We start from the raw sequence: 21,389 nt of genomic DNA on the forward strand, positions 1-21,389 counted from the left end.
CCAATTCAACAAAAAAGCCTTCATAGTACCAGAGTCTCTGAAATAGATCCCTAGGGTATATTCTCCAATACCTAGCTCATGCCAAACTGGCGATACCCAAAGCTATACAGATGGCATTCAGGGACTCCGTGCTCATTAAAGTATATTTAGGAAACACTCATGGCACGTGAAATTTCAAAGTCCCCATTTGCTGAACAGCAGCAGTAGGACTCTTCCTACTTCCAGCAGCCAAGTTCACAGTAGGGAAAATCTTCCCAGGCTTCTGGGACACCTACTGATGAGCAAAACAAGTCTGCACAAGGCAAGGATGAGTGCTGTTCTTTCCTATGATCCTGGGTTTCTTAGGTTCCTTTGCTATCTTCTCATCTACTGGTAGGGTTGAGTGTTTCTTAGAAGGAGTGTTGTCTGCAACTACAGCATCTACCTTTTCTGTACCAATATTTGGGCTCACTTGCAACCTCTAAACTGCACTTCCAATACAGTAGCCACTAATAATAACATGTAGCCATTTAAATATAAATATAAGTAAATTAAATTTCAGTTCTTCTGCAACATTAGTCATATTTCAAGTGCTAATCACATGTGGCTAGTGGTTATCATATTGGGCAGGCATAGACGCAGAACATTTTCATTATCAAAGAAAATTCCACTACTTAGTACTGTTATTCTTACTTGTCCAGTCATTGTTTCTAGTCATTGTTTTTATTTGTACAGGATGGCCTAGCATTTTATTTATCTTATTAGTCTCAGGCACACAGGATTGATGTTATCATATTCCTCAATTCATCAGTAATCCAAGCAAAGCTTCTTTCTTGCTATTATTCACTTATTCCCATTTATTTCTACATTCTTTCATACATAATTATTCTAATATGGTGAATGTGTATCTTTTTTTGCATGTGTTCTTTTAAAGGATATATTTTATGTGTATGTTTTTAGAATTTATGTAAACAGTATCATGCTACACATCTCATTCTTTTAATTTTTACCATAAATTATGTTTTAAAGACCCATTCATGTGTCTTGCATATATTTAATCTGTTGCTTTTATCTGGTGCATAATTTTTTGTGGCAAGCACCCACCACATTTTATCTGTTTTCATTATGCTAGACACCCAAGATGCCCGGCCTAGCACTTTATAGAACTCTTAGCAGAAGTTTCTGGCTTTATAGAAAATCCTCAAACAATAACAACAACAACAACAAAAACAACAACTAAAAGTACTTGTAATCTTAGTATGTGACCTTGTTTTTAACTGAGGGTATCTTAACCCTTAGAATATATATCCTTTTGCTACCTTTCAATATTCTTACTGGTATCACTCTGCCTGTTATTGATCATTGTCCATTTTTTGCTTGGCTCTGGTCTTATATGAGGTTTCAATCTTATTTTTAACTTCAAATAATTATTTTCCATTGGTCTTTGGCTCTGATTACCTGGACTCAGGTTATTGGTTTATAAAAGTCCCTTATTTCTTCTGTTTATTTCTGATTCTTCCTGTAGCGCCTTTTATTTTCCTTGGTATCACTCAGGATTCAGTATTATGGGTAGTTTTCTGGCTAAAGTTTTCACTAAGCAGTGGAGGTTTAAGAACCTAATGGAGACAGGATTGCTATACTGATAGCCAGAGACATCCAGGGCCTAATGGGAGGGAAATAACCTCTTAGCTTGACACACAAGGGAAATAACCTTTTAATTCAGTGCAGCATACTTCATTTATTGCAGTGTTATCCAGTTTGAAGATGTTATGAAAAACATCCCCAGAGAGATTTAAGATTTCAAAAACATCCTGAGTTTGAACTTAATTCAACTACTTCAGAAAGATGAGACAATGGAAGATGACCTTTTGGGCACTTCATATACCAGGCACTGTTAGGCCAGATAATGTCATGCCAAATTAGAATGTTTGTCTCCTGGGGAGGGAGGAGAGTTGGTCAGAGGGAGATGAGGGTATGTGTTTCAGTTAAAATCATCTGTCAGTGCTAATGACCTAACATTAAAAAATATTAACCTACAGACATACAAAGAAAAAATTGAACAGAGGACACTTGATGTCTTTAAGGCAGCAGAAAGAGAACAAATGTATGTTCTAATCAACTTTGATGAGGGATATAGACAAATTGAAACTCATTTAGAGAAAAATGTTGAGAACAAGGGGACTCAAAACTGATGTTAAACTCAGGGAAGAAAGTTTAAGAAATGTGTTTTCTGCCTTCAAATACTTGAAGAGCTATTACCAAAATAATGAAACTAAACTTGTTTATTTAGACCACAATGGGAAGTTACTTGAGATAGGAAGTCTATAGCTCAACATATGAATCAACAGAGAAGTCCAAAGATGAAATGGGTCAAGGAGGGGCATTGGGAAAAAAAGCAATCTTCCTACCACTAGCAATATTCAAGCAAAGGCTGGGCAACAGGTAACAATAAAGAACAAATTTAAGCACTGGATGGAGAAGTTAGACTAGACGACTCTAATTTTAATACTTTATGATTCAGTGTGACTACAAGAAAATCAATTGTACGAATCTGAAACAAATTCAAGGAGCTTTTAGAAAGATGTAAAAGAACGTACAGCAAAGCCAATAAAATTAGGTCCTACTCAAGCTACCCAGCCATGTGTGTGAGAAAGAGAACAGAAGACATTCCCACACTATGACACCAAGTGCCATAGCAACAAGGATCATGGCCTGCCCATGGACTCAAGTCATGTTGAGGCACACTTTTATAAAGGACAGAGAGAGTCTCTCAGGAACAAGGAGCTTTGGCCACTGAAGGAATGCTATAGTTAAAAAAAAAAAAAGCTTAAAGAACCCATATATTTTTTTTTTCTCAGTCACAGTCATGACAGTTTTTCAAAGCCACTAAGAGTTATGTAAATTGGCCTAAGGTAGATGAGGGTTCTTGCCTTTAACATCATGGCACTACTTCCTTTCCCAAACTGGAAAAAAAAAAAAAAGTGATTTCTCCAGGAAGGCTCTGCCACATTTCTCCAGGGTCTGTCCAGAGATTGAAAACCCAATGACATGACACTCCACTTGGCTGGATTTTATTACCTGCTGTACCCTTCTATTTCCCTTTTAGCCCAGACTCAATTACAAACAAGGTCTGCAAAAGGAAAACAACATACAGTGAACCCGCCATATTTCCAATTAAGTGCAAACATATCTTGAAAATTAAAATGAAAATCAAATGCCAATGCTTTGAAGACACTAACAGCTTCCTCAGAAACAACGAAGAAATAAAGGCAGAGGGAAAAAAAGAAAAAAAACCTGCTCTTAGCTTAGCAATGCAGTCCCAGTCCTGTTATATAATATCCCATGATCTCTTGCATCTGCATAGTCTATTAATTGGCTATGTTTTAATGCATTTATAACAAATATATCTTAATGTTGATTTCATACATCTTATTTAGTGGCATACAGCTGCTCTAGTTTTCCAAGACAAAATGGATGCCAGCCATGCAGTAAATCATGACTGTCCACAATCTTCAGTTCTCACCTATGTGTTGACAGGACAAGAGACACTTTGTGGTCTAGGGAATGGCTTCAGCATGATGGCGGTAGTGACTGGCATTAGAATTGGTTGGTTTGGAATCCTGGGTTTCATTACCAAGCAAATCTGTTTCATTTCTTTTTCTCCTTTTTTCTCTCTACAACTACTTCAGTTCCAGATGGCAGTGGTATATGATATAATAACAGTGATAATGACAATAATAACTGATACTTAAATAGTGCTATCTTCCTTCAGAGATGGGTTAGGAGTACAGGTGGGGAAAATAAATTAATTAGTATTAAATGAAATAAGCAGGCTGGCTTCTAGTCCCAACTCTGTCATTTAGCTTTGATGCTGGGGACATCATTTAAACTCTCTGAGCTCCAATTTCCTCATGTCAAAAGTAATAGTTACCTCATAGTGTTACTGTGAGAATTAATTAGTTTATATATATAAAGTAGTACAGCACCTGGCTCATACTGGGTCATCAAAAGTTATAGTTCTAATATTCTTCTCCTTTCCCACCTGAGAATGCCATTTAAACAATTCTTGATTGTTTAAACTGGGAGGTGGAATCCCCAGGATTTTGGAATGGTTCAAGACAGGGTGCTCAGAAACCAGTGCTCAAAGTAACTCAACAGCTTCATAGAGGAGAACTACTTGAATGGGGCAGTCTGGTTCTTCTTTTATCTTTCCTATTGATCTCTAAGACATTTTGTGGTACCAAAAACAACAAGAGTAGTAAAGTTTCTACAATCTATTTGATGACTTCAAAGTATTGCTGAGTGGAGTCATCTATTTGATGACTTCAAAGTATTGCTGAGTGGAGGGGGCTGCTAAATTGAAAAACTTTGTTCTTTGCCATGGAGCCAAACTGCCCCATCACTGCACACTGGATGGTTTTACATGACCCTAATATAAATCCTACTTTTTATTTCCCACCTGATAGCCCCTCCCCACCAGGACTATCCTGGTGACCATATATTGCCTTTACCTCATGTCTTGATAAGCTTATTTTGTCAAATGTTAAAAGAGCCAGGGGTAGAATCCATAATTCATCAGGGTTTTTAGGTGCAGAGAGAAGACAGAGGGGAGAGGAACCAGTGGTTTCTGCCCCTAGAAAGTTGACAAAGCCTCTGCTATTTTTCTTCTCCAGACTCTCCTGGGTGAAAGAGAAAACTATTTCCACTACCTGCTCCATTTAACTTCTTTTATTCAATGACAGTTTCCTTTTTTAATGTTTATTTTTTATTTATTTTGTTTTTTACATTTTTAAATTTAAATTCAATTTGCCAACATATACTATAACAGCCAGTGCTCCATCGCATCAAGTGCCTTCTTTAGTGCTTATCACCCAGTTACCCTATCGCCCCACCCACCTCCCCTTCCACAACCCTTTGTTTCCCAGAGTTAGAAGTCTCTCATGGTTTGTCTCCCTCTCTATTTTTTCCCACTCAGTTCCCCTCTTTAATGACAGTTTCTGTCTTGCTTATTGCCTCACTCAGCAGTGCAACAAGGAAGAATCAAGCTTTGATGTAGTATCTCTAGCTGTTCCCTGCAGATATGAAGGAAATAGGACCTTCTAGGGAAAAAAAGTCATGAACTTTAAGTCCCGAGTTCCTTAGCTCCTCAGGTATCCACTGTCCTTATGTCCTTCAAATGCTTATCCAGATTCTTATTCAGATTTTGAGAAGGCAGCTAGTACTTGGGGGGATGGCTGGGATGTGTGTGGAGGGGGGTGGAATTCAGGGGGAACCAAGGTACAGTTATACTTTTTAGCCAGAAAAAAGTAAATAAAATGGTGATGAAATCCCAGGAGAAACCATAGATTAAAGTCTATACGTTTTAAATATGTTACTTAACCAAACACAGCTGTTAAAAATGATGTCTTTGCTGTGTATGTATACCTATAATAATTCTGTCACTAGCATTCAGATATGATGCTGGTAGCCTTTCCCATTCCTAAGATACATATTCAGAAAGACTTCCGCTAGGAGTGGGGGATTCTACACTGATCCACCCACACAATTTCAGCTGGTTGCTTTTTATGTCCACAGTATGGAGAGGGAGGGAGACTAACATTTATTGAGTGATATCCTACTAAGTAAGTACCTTAAATATATTTATTACTTTAATTTAGACAACAGTCTTAATGAGATATGTATTATTATCTTTGTTAATAGGTAAGGAAATTGAGACTCAGAAAAAGTTAAGCAGATCTTTCATCCCACCTAGCCAGCTGGAGGGGAATCAGGATTTAAACCTAGCACTGAGGGATCCCTGGGTGGCTAGCAATTTACCGCCTGCCTTTGGCCTGGGGCTTGATCCTAGAGTCATGGGATGGAGTCCTGCATCGGGCTCCCTGCATAGAGCCTGCTTCTCCCTCTGCCTGTGTCTCTGCCTCTCTCTCTGTGTGTCTCTCATGAATAAATAAATAAAAACCCTTAGCACTGAGTTACTCCAAAGCTCACAGTCTTCAGTCTTTGATGGGACCATAAAAGTGGACTGACTTACCCCAACACTGATAGGGCAGCTCCAATTGAATAACATGCTTTCCTAAACATTTAAGTTGAATTCTTTACATAGAAAACTTCCCTGGAAAGAAAAGTAAGAAGGAAAGGAGAAAGGAGGTTGCAGTAGACTGCCAATCTGAAGACAATCAAGAGAGTGTTTGAAGTACTTCTGTCAGGTCAAACTTACAAACAAAACAAAAATAAACAACACAATAGTGTCTTACCCAGGAACAAATTTTTGCACAACCAAGAAAGTCATGCATATTATTTTTTCACTGCTAGTTCTAATTGAAATTAAGAGATTAAATGAATAGAGTGACAGGACTACAGAGGGCTTTACAATTTAGTAAAACTATCACATTCATCCTGATACTTACTTGAAGATTACCACACTGTGAGTCAAAAAAATAAGTGTCATCTCTACTTATGGATAAGAAAACTGACAAGCAGGAAAGCAAGAATAGTGAGTTTATGAGTCACAGAAGAGAGAGGTAAAGCAAAATGCTTCCTATCATCTGCCATCATTAGGTTGTGGGATGAAGAAAAAGAAAATCTGCACATTCACATTTTGATCTTTTCACAGTGCCAGAGACAGCTTAATTTGTTCTCAGCATATACCTAGATAAAAATATTATTACATACTTAGATCAAATGAGTTAACTATTATGTCTTCCTGTGGACTGTGGGCAAGTAGCATCATCTTGATAGCTATGACAAGTTTTTTGGGGAGAAAAAGGAGATTGTTGTCTTAACCCATGTTTTTATATTTCCCTCTTCCTGCTTTTCCATTTTTGCTCCACTTATTTTTCCAATTTTCTTGTCTCAATCAGTTTTGCACTGTCATCCATCTCTTCTGCTCACAAAATGTTTCAACATATTTACAACAGTTTTGAAATAATTGTGCTCCATTCAGATAGAGTATTCCTATCTCCACCCTGCCCTACAGTTTGTCCGAATTGGTGTTTTGTTGTTGTTGTTTTTGTTTTTGTCAGGATGCCTGGACTTGAAAAGGTGAAAGCCCCATTATAAAGACAGGGTCCAAAATGTAATCAAGTAATTAATAATTCAGAACCCGTACTGAGACTATCTAATAAAAATTGCTATTTATAAACACATCATAGAATCAGTTTAGAGCCTGTCATTTTGGTAATGCTTTGCTCAGTACTGAGTTTGCTCTGCCAGAGAAGCATTCTTGCATTCCTGGAATATGAAGAACTGAGAGTAAGGAACTGGAGTTTTCCAATCAATGGGGATGGAAACTTGGAAAATTTTTCAGGTGTGTTAAAATAATAAAGTCTGTTGCTATTTTTTACCTCGGCTTCCAACTTGAATATACCAGGGCTCAATCGTGTCACCTTAGAGTAGCAGCTCTAGCTGCTGACACTATCTAAAATTTCTACAGTCACCAGTTGTCACCCAGATGCTTTGGAGTGATAAGGCAATATTGTGATTTGATCCCATTTTGATAGAGGGACCACAGCAGACTAAGCATTGTATTATCTACTAAATTACTAAGGATAATTAGGTGGCACTCTAGAGCAAGTGATTTCTAAACACTTAACTGCAGCTAAGTGATTACTTTGGTATTTTCTGTACAATTTATTTATACTTAAAATCACATTTATTTATTTAACCATAAAAGTGATCAAGGGCAAGGGGGCAAGATGTATAGAGTACTTTACCTGGAAAAGGCCTGGTGGCCTTTGTACTCCCTTAGATAAAATCCTGGCCCTGTTGAACAGAGAAGGAAATTCATCCAAGCAGAAGGGGAATTTCTCTCAAAATATGAGCATGCCATCATTGCTCCATGTACTGCAAATAAAAGGAGAGTGTTCATGTGTCTGATATGCATGAACAGGTGGCATAGACAGCTCTCGCAGGTGAATGGCAATAAACAGCTCTCACTGTCAACACTTCTCATATGATATCTTTCATTCTCTTTTGAGGTCTGCCAAGTGAAGTCACACCATAGTCAAGGCTCATGAGGAAATATAGGGATGTAGATTTCAAACCAATTAAACTGGAGTCACATCACCTTTAGACATGGGCTCACTTTATTCCTAGAGAGCAGGATTACCTTGTATTACAATGAATAAGTCAAAATTTTAAGGGCAAAAATAAAGTATTTCCCTGGAACAAGTTATACATTGGATTTGCTAGCTGCTGACCCTTCCCCCAATGTAACCTCAATCCAGTTGTAGGCAGATATGTGAACTGAGAACCAGACTGCTATTTAAGCAGCTGCTAATGCAACTGGGTTAAATTCTAAACATTAGCAACTACTTAAACAGCAAGCTGGGGAAAACTTTGCTACCTTTAGATGAATGTAAGTAAGTCCCAACACTAAGCTAATCTATCACTTCATGATGTCTAATGAAAAGGGTATTAACATTTATGCATCTCTTACTATGTACTAGAAGCTTTATATTGATTTGCATTTAACTCTTTAAAAAGCCCTATAAAGTAGGTAGGAATTAGCATTGCTATTTTATAAATGAGAAAACTAAAGCTTCTCAGAGAGTCTAAGTAACTTGCTAAAAGTCACAGAGCCTTATTACTATCCTTCTAGGCCAATATGTTCAAGTCATATGCAGAAATTTTAATAGAAGAAAGAGATGTGTGTGTGTGTGTGTGTGTATAAAAGTGAACAGTAGTTTTCTGAGTAAATACAGCATATAGAATGTAGTTAATAATATGGTAATAACCATATATGGTAACAGATGATAACTATACTTATTGTGGTAAGCATTTCATAATGTATATAATTGTTCAATCACTATGTTGTACACACAAAACTAATACTGTGTGCCAACCATACCTGAATTTTTTGAAAAAAGAACTGCTACTTCAATATTTTTCTCTTATCTTCACATAACTTCCTTTTCCTTTAAAGTCTTTTTGTACCCATATTTTGTTCATTTCTGGCACTTTCTTAATTTCTCCTCAGAGACAATAGAGACATTTGTTTTAATTCAGTCATAATCACATAAATGCTAGGTCTGCCAGCTATGGGAAAGCCTAGAGAAGAGAAATTCTTGCACATGCTTGCTACTGAAAACAGATCAGGTGCAGAAGCCATTCACTGATTCAACTCTGGGAATTGAATACATTTTTTCTTTAAAAAATTTGAGGGGCACCTGGGTGGCTCAGTTGGTTAAGCATCCACCTTCAGCTCAGGTCATGACCTCAAGGTCATGAGATTGAGCCCCACATTGGGCTCCCTGAGTGTTTAGTGGGGAGTCTGCTTCTCTCTCTCTCTCTCTCACTCTCCAAAATAAATAAATCTTTAAAAATTTTTGAATATAGTTGACACATAATTTTACATTAGTTTCAGGTTATAAAATAGTGAATCAAGTTGTCCACATGTTATGCTATGCTCATAAGTGTAGCTACCATCAGTCACCACACAATGCTATTACAATATCATTGAAAATATTCCCTATGTTGTATCCTTCAGCCCACATTGTAACTTATTTATTCCGTAACTGGAAGCCTGTATTGTCCACTACCCTTCACCCATTTTGCCTAACTACTCCACCCCCTCCTTCTGGCAACCATCAGTTTGTTCTCTGTTTATAGGTCTGATTCTGCTTTTTGTTTGTTTATTCATTTGATTTTCTTTTAGATTCCACATATGAGTGCAATCATATGGTATTTGTCTGCTCAGTCTAACTTACCTTCTTTAGCATAATACCCTCTAGGTCCATCCAAGTTGTCACAAATGGCAAGATCTCATCCTTATTAATGGCTGCATACTATTCCATTGTGTGTGTGTGTGTGTGTGTGTGTGTGTGTGTGTGTAGAAAGAGAGAGAGAGAGAGAAAGAATATACTATACATATATTCCTTAGCTATCATTTATCAATGGACACTTAGGTTGCTTCCATATCTGCATATTATAAATAATGCTGCAACAAACATAGGGGTGCATATATCTTTTTGAATTAGTGTTTTTGTTTTGTTTGGGTAAATACCCAGTAGTAGAATTATTGGATCATATGGTTCTACTTAATTTTTTGAGGAGGGACGCCTGGGTGGTTCAGCAGTTGAGCGTCTGCCTTTGGCTCAGGGAGTGATCCCAGAATCTCGGGATCGAGTTCCATATCAGGCTTCTTGCATGGAGCCTGCTTCTCCCTCTGCCTGTGTCTCTGCCTTTCTCTCTGTGTGTGTCTCATGAATAAATAGATAAATCTTTTTTAAAAATTATAATTTTTTGAGGAATCTCCATACTCTTTTCCATAGTAGCCATACCAGTTTACATTTCTAACAATAGTGCATGAAAGTTCTTTTTGTACATCATTGCCAAAACTGCTTATTTCTCATCTTTTTGATTTAGCCATTCTGACAAGTGAAAGATGGTTTTGATCTGCATTTCCCTGATGATTAGTGATGTTGAACATCTTTTCACATATCTGTTGGCCATCTATCTACATGTCTCCTTTAGAAAAATATCAATTCAAGTCCTCAGCCCATTTATTAATTAGATTGTTCCTGGTGTTGAATTGTAGCAGTTCTTTCTTTATTTTGGAAATTAATCCCTTATTGGATATATCATTTGCAAATATCTTCTCCCAATCAGTAGGCTTTTTGTTTTATTGATGGTTTACTGTGCTGTACGAAAGCTTTATATTTTGACATAGTCCCAATAGTTTACCTTTTACTGTTATTATTTTTATTTTATTTTAATTCTGGCATAGTTACCATACAGCATTATATTAGTTTCAGGTGTACAATATAGTGATTCAACAATTCCATTTATTACTCAGTGCTCATCATAAGTGTACTCTTAATCTCTTTCTCCTACCGGCCCCACCCAATTCTCTGCTGATAAACATCTGTTTGTTCTCTACAGTTAAGAGTTTGTTTTTTCTTTGTCTCTTTTGTCCCTTTGTTTAGATTCTTTTTTTAAAATGTTTTTATTTAAATTCCAGTTAGTTAACATAAAGTGTTTTATTAGCTTCAGATGTGTGAGTGATTAAACAATTTCATACATCACCTGGTACTCATCACAAGTACACTCCTTAATTCCCATCACCTATTTCACCCATCTCCTCATCCCTCTCCCCTGTAATAACCATCAATTTGTTCTGTATAATTAAGATTTTGCTTCTTATATTTGCAAATGATATATCAGATAAAGGGCCAGTATCCAATCTATTAGGAACTCATCAAAATAAACAACCCCAAAATAAATAATCCAGTTAAGAAATGGGCAGAAGACATGAACAGACTTTTCTCCAAAGAAGACATACAAATGGCTAATAGACACATGAAAAAAAATGCTCAACACCACTCATCATCAGAGAAATACAAATCAAAACCACAATGAGATATCAACTCACACTTGCCAGTATGGCTAAAAATAACAACTCAGGAAACAGCAGATGTTGGTGAGGATGCAGAGAAAGGGAAATCATTTTGCACTGTTGGCGGGAATGTAAACTGGTGCAACCACGTTGGAAAACAGTATGGAGGTTCTTCAAAAAGTTAAAAATAGAACTATCCTACAAATCCAGCAATTGCCCTACTAGATATTTACCCAAAGAGTACAAAAATACAAATTCGAAGGGGTATGTGCACCCCAATGTTTATAGAAGCATTATCTACAATAGCCAAACTATCAAAAAAGCCCAGATGTCTATCAATAGATGAATGAATAAAGAAGTGATCTACATATGCAATGGAATATTATTCAGCCACCAAAAAGAATGAAATCTTGCCACTTGCAATGACATGAATGGAACTAGGGTGCATTATGCTAATAATTCAGTCAGAGAAAGACAAATAGCATATGATTTCACTCAAATGTGGAATTTAAGAAACAAGGCAGATAAACATAGGGCAAGGGAAAGAAAAATAAAATAAGATAAAAACATAGAGCGAGGCAAACCATAAGAGACTCTTAACTATAGGGAACAAACTGAGGGTTGCTAGAGGGGACATGGGTGGGGTGATGGACTAAATGGGTGATGGGCATTAAGGAGGGCACTTGTTGGGATGAGCACTGAGTGTTATATGTAAGTGATGAATCACTAAATTCTATCCTGAAACCAACACTAAACTATATGTTAACATGAATTTTAAAAAGAGTCTGCAGGTGCCTTGGTGGCTCTGTCAGTTAGGCATTGGATACTTGGCTTCAGCTCAGGTCATGATCTCAGGGTGTTGAAATCAAGCCCTGTATGGGGCTCTGCCTTTAGTGTGGAGTCTGCTTATCCTTCTTCCTCCCCCCCCACCCACACACAGTCTCTCTTAAATAAAAATAAATAAATAAATAAATAAATAAATAAATAAATAAATTTTTAAAAATGTGTTTACTTCTTGGTATCTTCTCTATTTCCCCCTTTGTTTTGTTTCTTAAATTCCACATGAGTGAAATCATATGGTATTTGTCTTTCTCTGACTGACTTACCTCACTTACCATTATACTGGCTAGCTCCATCCATGTTCCTGCAAATAGTAAGATTTCATTCTTTTTTATGGCTGAATAATACTCCATTGAATATATATACCACTTCTACTTCATCCATTCACCTATCAATGGACACTTGGACTGCTTCCATAATTTAGCTATTGTAAATACCACTGCAAAAAAATAAGGGAGCATATACCCTTTCAATTTAGTGTTCTTATATTCTTGGTATAAATAAAACCCAGTAGTGTGACTACTGGGTCATATGGTAGTTCTATATTTAATATATAGAGAAATTTAATATATAATTTAATATATTTTGAGGAAACTCCATATTGTCTTCCATAGTGAGGGAGCCCCAGTTTGCATTCCCCAGTTTGCACTCCCAGTATGAGTGTTCCTTTTTCTCCACATCTTCACCAACACTTGTTGTTTCCTGTGTTTTTTTTTTAAAGATTTTATTTATTTATTCATAGAGACAGAGAGAGGCAGAGGGAGAAGCAGGCACCATACAGAGAGCCTGACGTGGGACTCGATCCAGGGTCTCCAGGATCACGCCCTGGGCTGCAGGCGGCGCTAGACCGCTGCGCCACTGGGGCTGCCCTCCTGTGTTTTTTATGTTAGCCATTCTGACAGGTATGAGGTGATATCTCATTGTAGCTTTGATTTGAATTTCCCTGAGTGGTGTTGAGAATCTTTTCATGTCTCTGTTGACCATCTATATGTCTTTTTGGAGAAATGTCTGTACATGTCTTTTGCTCACTTTTTAATTGGATTTTTTTTTTTTTTTTTTTGGTGTTGAGTTGTACCAATTCTTCATATATTTTGGGTAATAACCCTTTATCAGACATGCCATTTGCAAGTATCTTTTCCTAGTCAGTATGTTATCTTTCAGTTTTGTTGATTGTTTGCTTTGCTATGCAGAAGCTTTTTTATTTTGAGATAGTCTTAATAGTTTATTTTTGCTTTGATTTCCCTTGCCTCAGGAGATATCTAGAAAAAGGTTGCTAAAGCTGGTATCAGAGAAATTACTGCTTGTGTTCTCTTCTAGGATTCTTATGGTTTCAAATCTCACATTTAGATCTTTAATTGTCAGTTTATTTTTCTGTATGATGTTATAAAGTGATCCAATATCATTCTTTTGCAGGTAGCTCTCCAGTTTTCCCAGCACCATTTATTGAAGAGACTGTTTTTCCCCTTTGAATAGTCTTGCCTCCATGGATTAATGGGCCGTATAACTGTGGGTTTATTTCTGAACTCTGTCTTCTTTTTCATTGTTCTATGTGTTTATTTTTTTATTTTTATTTTTTTTAATTTATTTTTTATTGGTGTTCAATTTACTAACATACAGAATAACCCCCAGTGCCCGTCACCCATTCACTCCCACCCCCCGCCCTCCTCCCCTTCTACCACCCCTAGTTCGTTTCCCAGAGTTAGCAGTCTTTACGTTCTGTCTCCCTTTCTGATATTTCCCACACATTTCTTCTCCCTTCCCTTATATTCCCTTTCACTATTATTTATATTCCCCAAATGAATGAGAACATATAATGTTTGTCCTTCTCCGACTGACTTACTTCACTCAGCATAATGCCCTCCAGTTCCATCCACGTTGAAGCAAATGGTGGGTATTTGTCATTTCTAATAGCTGAGTGCAGCCACTCTGGAAAACTGTGTGGAGGTTCCTCAAAGAGTTAAAAATATACCTGCCCTATGACCCAGCAATTGCACTGTTGGGGATTTACCCCAAAGATACAGATGCAATGAAACGCCGGGACACCTGCACCCCGATGTTTATAGCAGCAATGGCCACGATAGCCAAACTGTGGAAGGAGCCTCGGTGTCCAACGAAAGATGAATGGATAAAGAAGATGTGGTTTATGTATACAATGGAATATTACTCTATGTGTTTATTTTTGTGCTAATACCGTACTGTTTCAATTGCTATAGCTTTGTAGCATGTCTTGAAATCTAGAATTGTAATGCTTCTGGCTTTTTTTTTTTTTGGTCTTGTAACTTTATATTTTAATTCCAATTAGTTAACATTCAGTGCAATATTAGTTCAGATGTATGAAAGAGTGATTCAACAATTCCAAAGTCATCCAGTGCTAATCTTAAGTACACTCCTTACTCCCCATCGCCTATTTCACTCATTCCCCCCATCCTCCACCCCTTTGGTAACCATCAGCATGTTCTTTATAATTAAGAATATGGTTTGTATTTGCCTTGTTCACTATATTTTCCCCAATATATTCCTTTTTTAAAGTTTTTATTTAAATTCTAGTTAACATACAGTGTAACATAAACTGCAAGAGTACAATTTAGTGACCCAACAATTCCATGCAACACCCAATGCTCATCACAAGTGCATTTCTTAATACCCATCATCTATTTCAGCCATTCCACCACATCCCTCTCTGGCAACCTAGTTTGTTCTCCATAGTTAAGAGTCTGTTTCTTGGTTTGTACCTGTCTCTCTTTTTTCCCTTTGCTCATTTGTTTTGTTTACAAAATTCCACACATGAGTGAAATCGTATGCTATTTGTCTTTCTCTGACTGACTTATTTATTTCACTTAACATAAAATTCTCTAACATCATCCATGTTATTACAAACGGCAAGATTTCATTCTTTTTGTATGGTGGTGTAATATTCCATTGTATATATATGCCACATCTTCTTTATCCATTCAACAGTCAATAAACATTTGGGCTCTTTCCATAATTTGGCTATTGTAGGAAATACTGCTATAAACATCAGAGTGCATGTATCCCTTTGAATTAGTATTTTTGTATTCTTTGGGTAAATACCGTAGTGTGATTGCTGGATCATAGGGTAGTTCTATTTTTAACTTTTTGAATAACCTTCATGCTATTTTTCACAGTAGCTGTACCAGTTTGCATTTCCACCAACACTGCATGAGTGTTCCTTTTCTTCCACATCCTTGCCAACAACTGTTGTTCATTGTGTTATTGTTCATTGTGATTGTTTTTAGTCATTGTGACAGGTGTGAGGTATCTCATTATGGTTCTGATTTGCCTTTCTCTGATGCAAACTGATGATGAACATCCTTTCACATAACTGTTTGCCATCTGGATATCTTTGGAGAAATGTCTGTTCATATCTTCAGCTTATTTTTATATTGGATTATCTGTTTGTTGGGTATTGAGTTTCATGACATCATTATATGTTTTGATACTCTTTACTGGATGTGTCACTTGCAAATATCTTCTCCCATTCCATAGGTTGCCTTTAAGTTGTGTTGTTTCCTTTGCTGTGCAGAAGATTTTTATTTGGATGAAGTCCCAATAATTTATTTTTGCTTTTGTTTCCTTTGCCTCAAGAGACATATATAGAAAAAACTTGCTATGACCAATGTCAAAGAGGTTACTACCTATGTTCTCTTCTAGAAGGTTTATGATTTAAGGTCTCACATTTAGGTCTTTTATCTATATTGAATTTATTTTTGTGCTTGGTGTAACAAAGTGATCCAGTTTTACTCTTTTAGATGTAGTTGATGAGGAAACTGACTTTTTTCCCATTGGATATTCTTTCCTGCTTTGTCAAAGATTAATTGACCATATACTTGTGGGTTTATTTCTATGATTTCTATTCTGTTCCATTGATCGATGTGTCTTTTTTTTTGCCAGTAACATATTATTTTGATTTTTACAGCTTTGTTATATAACTTGAATTCTGGAATTGTGATGCCTCCAGCTTTGCTTTTTTTTAAGGTTGCTTTGGCTATTCAAGATCTTTTGGAGTTCCACACAATTTGTAGCTCTCTGAAAAATAATGTTGGTATTTTGATAGAGATTGTATTAAATGTGTAGATTCCTTTGGTAGTATAGACATTTTAATAATATTTGTTCTTCCAATCTATAATCATGGAATGTTTCTATTTCTTTGTCATCTTCAATGTCTTTCATCAATGTTTTATAGTTTTCAGAGTACAGGTCTTTCACCTCTTTGCTTAGGTTTATTCCTGAGTATCTTATTGGCTTTGATGCAATTGTAAAAGGGATTTATTCCTTAATTTTTTTCTCTGCTGCTTCATTATTGGTGTACAGATGTGCAAGAGATTGCTGTAGGTTGATTTTGTATCTTGCAACTTTACTCAATTCATGTATCATTTCTAGCAGTTTTTTGGTTGAATCTTTTGGGTTTTCTATATAGAGTATTGTGTCATTTGCAAATAGTGAAAGTTTGACTTCTTCCTTGCTGATTTGGATTATTTTTTTCCCTTTTGTTGTCTGATTGCTATTGCCATGACTTCCAGTACTATGTAAAATAATAGGGTGAGAGGGGACATTTCTGTTGTATTCTTGACTGTAGAGGAAAAGCTTTCAGTTTTTCCCCACTCATGATTATAATAGCTGCAGATTTTTCATAGATGGTCTTTTTTATATTGAGGTATGTCCCCTCTAAATCTATTTTGCTGTGGGTTTTTAACATGAATAGATGTTGTACTTCATCAAATGCTTTTCCTGCATCTATTGAAATGATCATATGATTCTTATCCTTTCTTTAATTAATGTAGTGTATCACCTTGATTGATTCTTGAATACTGAACCACACTTGAAACCCAGGAATAAGTCCCAGTTGATCGTGGTGAATGATTCTTTTAATGTATTGTTGGATTCAGTTTGCTAGTATTTTATTGAGGATTTTCATATCCATGTCCATCAGGGATATTGGCCTATAGTTTTCTCTTAGTAGAGTCTTTATCTGATTTTGGTATCAGGGTAAATCTGGCCTCAGAATGAACTTGGAAGTTTTCCTTCCTTTCCTATTTTTTTGAATAGACTGAGAGGAATAGATACTAACTCTTCTTAAATATTTGATAGAATTCACCTGTGAGGGCATGTGGCCCTGGACTTTTGTTTGTTGAAACTTTTTTTTTTTATTACTAACTCAATTTCTTTGCTGGCTATTGGTCTGTTCAAGTTTTTTTTTACCCCTTCCTGTTTCACTTTTGGCCCTTTATCTGCTTCTAGGATTTTATCCAATTCTTCCAGGTTGTCCAATTTGTTGACATATGGTTTTTCATAATATTCTCTTATAATTGTTTGTATTTCTGTGGTGTTGGTTGTTATTTCTCCTCATTTCTGATTTTATTAATTTGTCTCCTTTCTCTTTCTGGCTAGGGGTTTATCAAATTTATTAGTGTTTTCAAAAAAACATCTCCTGGTTTCATTGATCTGGATCTTTTTTTTCAGTTCCTATATAGTTTATTTCTGCTCTAGTCTTTATTATTTCCTTCCTTCTGATGGGTGTAAGCTTCATTTGTTGTTCTTTCTCTAACTCCTTTAGGTGTAGGCTTAGGTTGTTCATTTAAGTTTTTTTTTTTTTTGCTTCTTGAGGTGGGCCTGTGTTGCTATATACTTTCCACTTAGGACCCCTTTTGCTGTACCCATAAGATTTTGGACTGTTGTGTTTTCATTTTCTTTTGCTTACATTTTAAAAATTTCTTCTTTGATTTCCTAGTTGACCCATTAATTGTTTAGTAGCATGTTGCTTAACTTTCATGTATTTGTGGTCTTTCTAAATTTTTTTCTTTTGGTTGACTTCAAGTTTCATAATGTTGTGGTCAGAAAAGATGCATGGTAAGTGTAAATCTTTCTGTATTTATTGCAGCCAGTTTTGTGAGCTGATATGTGATTTATTTTCAAGAATGTCCCATATGCACTTGAAAAGAATGTATATTCTGCTGTTTTAAGATGAAATGTTCTGTATGTATCTGTTAAGTCCATCTGATCCAGTGTGTCATTCAAAGCCATTGTTTCCTTGTTGATTTTCTGTTTAGGTGATCTGTCCATTGATTTAAGTGGGGTGTAAAAGTCCCCTGCTATTATTGCATTATTATCAATTAGTTCATTTATATTTGTTATTGTTTTATACATTTTGCTGCTTCTATGTTGGATGCATACTTACTTGCAGTTGTTAGATCTTGTTGTTAGATTTCCCCCTTTATTATTATATAGTGTCCTTCTTTACCTCTTTTTACAGTCTTTGTTTTAAGGTCTATTTTGTCTAACATCAATATTCCTACCTTGGCTTTCTTTTGACATCCATTTGCATGATAAATGTTTCTCCATCCCCTCACTTTGAATCTGCAGGTGTTTAGGTCTAAAGTGAGTCTCTTGTAGGCAGTGTATAGAGGGGTCTTTTTTTAATCCATTCTGACATCCTAAGTCTTTTGATTGGAGCATTGAGTACATAAACATTTAAAGTAATTATTGATAGGTATCTATATAATGCCGTCTTAGTGTTTGTTTTGTCATTATTTCTGGAGATTTTTTCTGATTCTTACTTCTCCTTGTCACTTTTGGTCTTTCTTGAGCACTCAAAGAGTCCCCTTTGGTATTTCTTGCAGGGCTGATTTTGTGGAACTCCTTTGGTTTTGTCTGGGAGACTTTTTATCTCTCCTTATATTCCAAATGATAGCCTTTCTGGATAGAATATTCTTGGCAGCAGATTTTCCCATTCAGCACTTTGAATATATCATGCCACTCCCTTCTGGCTTGCCAAGTTTCTGTTTATAAATCTTCAGCTAGCCTTATGGGTCTTCCCTTATAAGTAAAGGACTTATTTTCTCTTGCTGCTTTTAAGATTTTTTCTTTGTCACTATATTTTGCAAGTTTAATTACAATATGCGTTGGTGTTGGTCTGCTTCTGTTGATTTTGATGGGAATTCTCTGTTCCTCCTGGATAGATGTCTGTTTCTTCCCTAGATTAGGGGAGTTTTCAGCTATTATTTCTTCAAATAAATTTCCTGCCCCCTTTTCTCTATCTTCTTCGTCTGGCACTCCTATAATAGAAATGTTATTAATTTTGATGGAATCACTGAGTTCTCTTGAGTCAATTCTTGTGTTCCATAATTGTCTCTTTTGTTTAGCTTCATTATTTTCCATTATTTTGTCTCCTATATCACTAGTGCATTCCTCTGCTTCTTCCCACCTGCTGTTCATTGCGTCAAACCTGTTTCCGATCTCATTACATTCTTCATCTCTGATTAACTCTTTTTTAACTCTTTTATCTGTATGAGAAGGGTCTCACTGATGAGTTCTATTTTTTTCTCAGTCCAGTTAGTATCCTTATAAGTTTTGCTTTAAATTGTCCAATTAGGTATTTTACTTATATCTGTTTTACTTAGATCTCTGGCCATGGCCTTTTCTGTTCTTTTATTTGGAATAAATTTCTCTGTCTACCCATTTTATATGAGTCTCTGTGCCTGTTCCTCCATGTTAGGAAGGTCAGCTATGTTTCCTGTTTTTGAGGGTAATGGCCTTATGAAGAAGAGGTCCTATAGTGCCCTGCTGTATAACGACTCCTGTTCCCCAGGGCCTGGTGGTTCAGGGAGTGTCTCAAATGTGTTCTGCATGTGCTCTGCTTTTGTGTTCTGGCTGCTTTATCCTTCAGTCCAGTCAACTGCACAGGCTCTCTTTGTCTGTTGTGGGCAGTGTTTGTTCCCTGAGTTAAATGTAGCATGTTTTAACTATGTTTACTCTGGCCTGCTTATGAAATGAGACCTGTTATCACTGCTGCTGGAATTGGAGGCTTTCAAAATTCTTTTATCAGGATATGTAAAGTTTTGGACCAGTCTTGTGGGGGAGGGGGCCCACTGTACTGGGACTGAGGCAAGTGTCACTGGGAAGGGCAGTTCCACCAGAGCATGGGGGTGGGGGTGGGGCTTGGTTTAAGTAAGTTAAATAGACAGTGTGTGTGTGTTGCCCTGGTTCCTGCAGGTCGCTCTCTGCTTATGCTGAGGGACAGGGGAGAGAATTGGTGCCAGCCAGTTCCTATGTCCCTGGAGGGATCTCTCTGTGAACACTACCCTTCTGGGACACACTCTGAAATGAGCAAATAACATCCCTACTTCATGTCCCAGGCTCTCATCAGATTGCTATTTCCATGCTGTATATTTCTCCTGCTTTCTGTCAAGAGCAGCCCAATGTCCTCTGGACTCTATCCATGTCACCTTTAGAACTCCAGGCTTTAAGCCACACTGATTGTAGGAACTCACAAAATTCAGCCCCTCTCACTTTCCAAGCCAATTCCTATGGGGATTTGTCTTCCCTGTGAGAGCTCCCCCATGTGCCTGTCTCTCTTGCCCTTCTCCTCTATCATGGTTCCCTCCTTACCATAGCACCCATGATCCATTTCTCTCCTAACTGCGTCTCCACACTTCCTATCTGTGGCCTCTTCTCTACCTTTAGTTGTGATGTTTGTTCTGCCAGTCTTCAGGTTGATTTCTAGTATTTACGATGATTGATAGTTATCTAGTTGTATTTGTGGGATGAGGCAAGGATACAGTCTTCCTACTCCGCTTCCAGCTCCTCCTCTATAGTCTTTGTATTAAATTCTATTTGTCTGATATAAGTATTGTTACCTTGAGTTTTTTTTTTCACTTTCATTTGTATGGTAAATGTTTTTCCATTCCTTGACTTTCAGTCTGTCTCTCTTTAGCTCTGTGGTGAGTACCTTTAAACATATTGATGGGTATTGGTTTTTATATATTCTATTACCCTACACCATTGGCTGGAATATTTGTCCATTCGCATTTAAAGTAATTATTGGTAGGTGTGTACTTATTGCCATTTTGTTAATTGTTTTCGGGTTATTCTGCAGTTCTTTGTTCCTTTCTTCTTCTTCTTCTTTTTCTCTTTCTTTGTAATTTCTGTAGTGTTTTTATAGTGTTATATTTGGCTTTCTATTTATTTTTTGGATCTATTATAGGTTTCCTTTTGTGGTTACCATAAGGTTTATATATAACATCCAAAGTGTATAGCAGGCTTAAGTGATGGTCATTTAATTAAGTTCAAATTCTTAAACACTTTTTTTACACCCTTTCCACTTTTTATATATATGCTATCATATTTTATATATTTTATTCATAATTTTCTCATGCATAAATATGGCCATTTCTTTTCTATTAAGTCCCCTTAACATTTCTAACAAGGCTGTTTTACT

The 21,389-nt window shown here is 36.6% G+C and overlaps 1 protein-coding gene across 3 annotated transcripts in view; it reads right to left on the minus strand.

Moving 5' to 3' along the window:
• Nucleotides 1-21,389, minus strand: part of NEXMIF (neurite extension and migration factor) — a 133,631-nt gene that overhangs the window by 18,775 nt on the left and 93,467 nt on the right. Inside the window, exon 1 of one of the 3 annotated variants that reach the window (XM_025466218.3) lies at nucleotides 7,692-7,823. The exons of the other annotated variants lie outside the window; for them this stretch is intronic. The gene's annotated coding sequence lies outside the window, so the exon portion shown is untranslated. Of the gene's footprint in view, nucleotides 1-7,691; nucleotides 7,824-21,389 lie in introns of those variants that run through there. 3 annotated transcript variants of the gene reach the window in all.

Source organism: Canis lupus, chromosome X (assembly GCF_003254725.2).
Source record: "Canis lupus dingo isolate Sandy chromosome X, ASM325472v2, whole genome shotgun sequence".
NCBI lineage: Eukaryota > Metazoa > Chordata > Mammalia > Carnivora > Canidae > Canis > Canis lupus.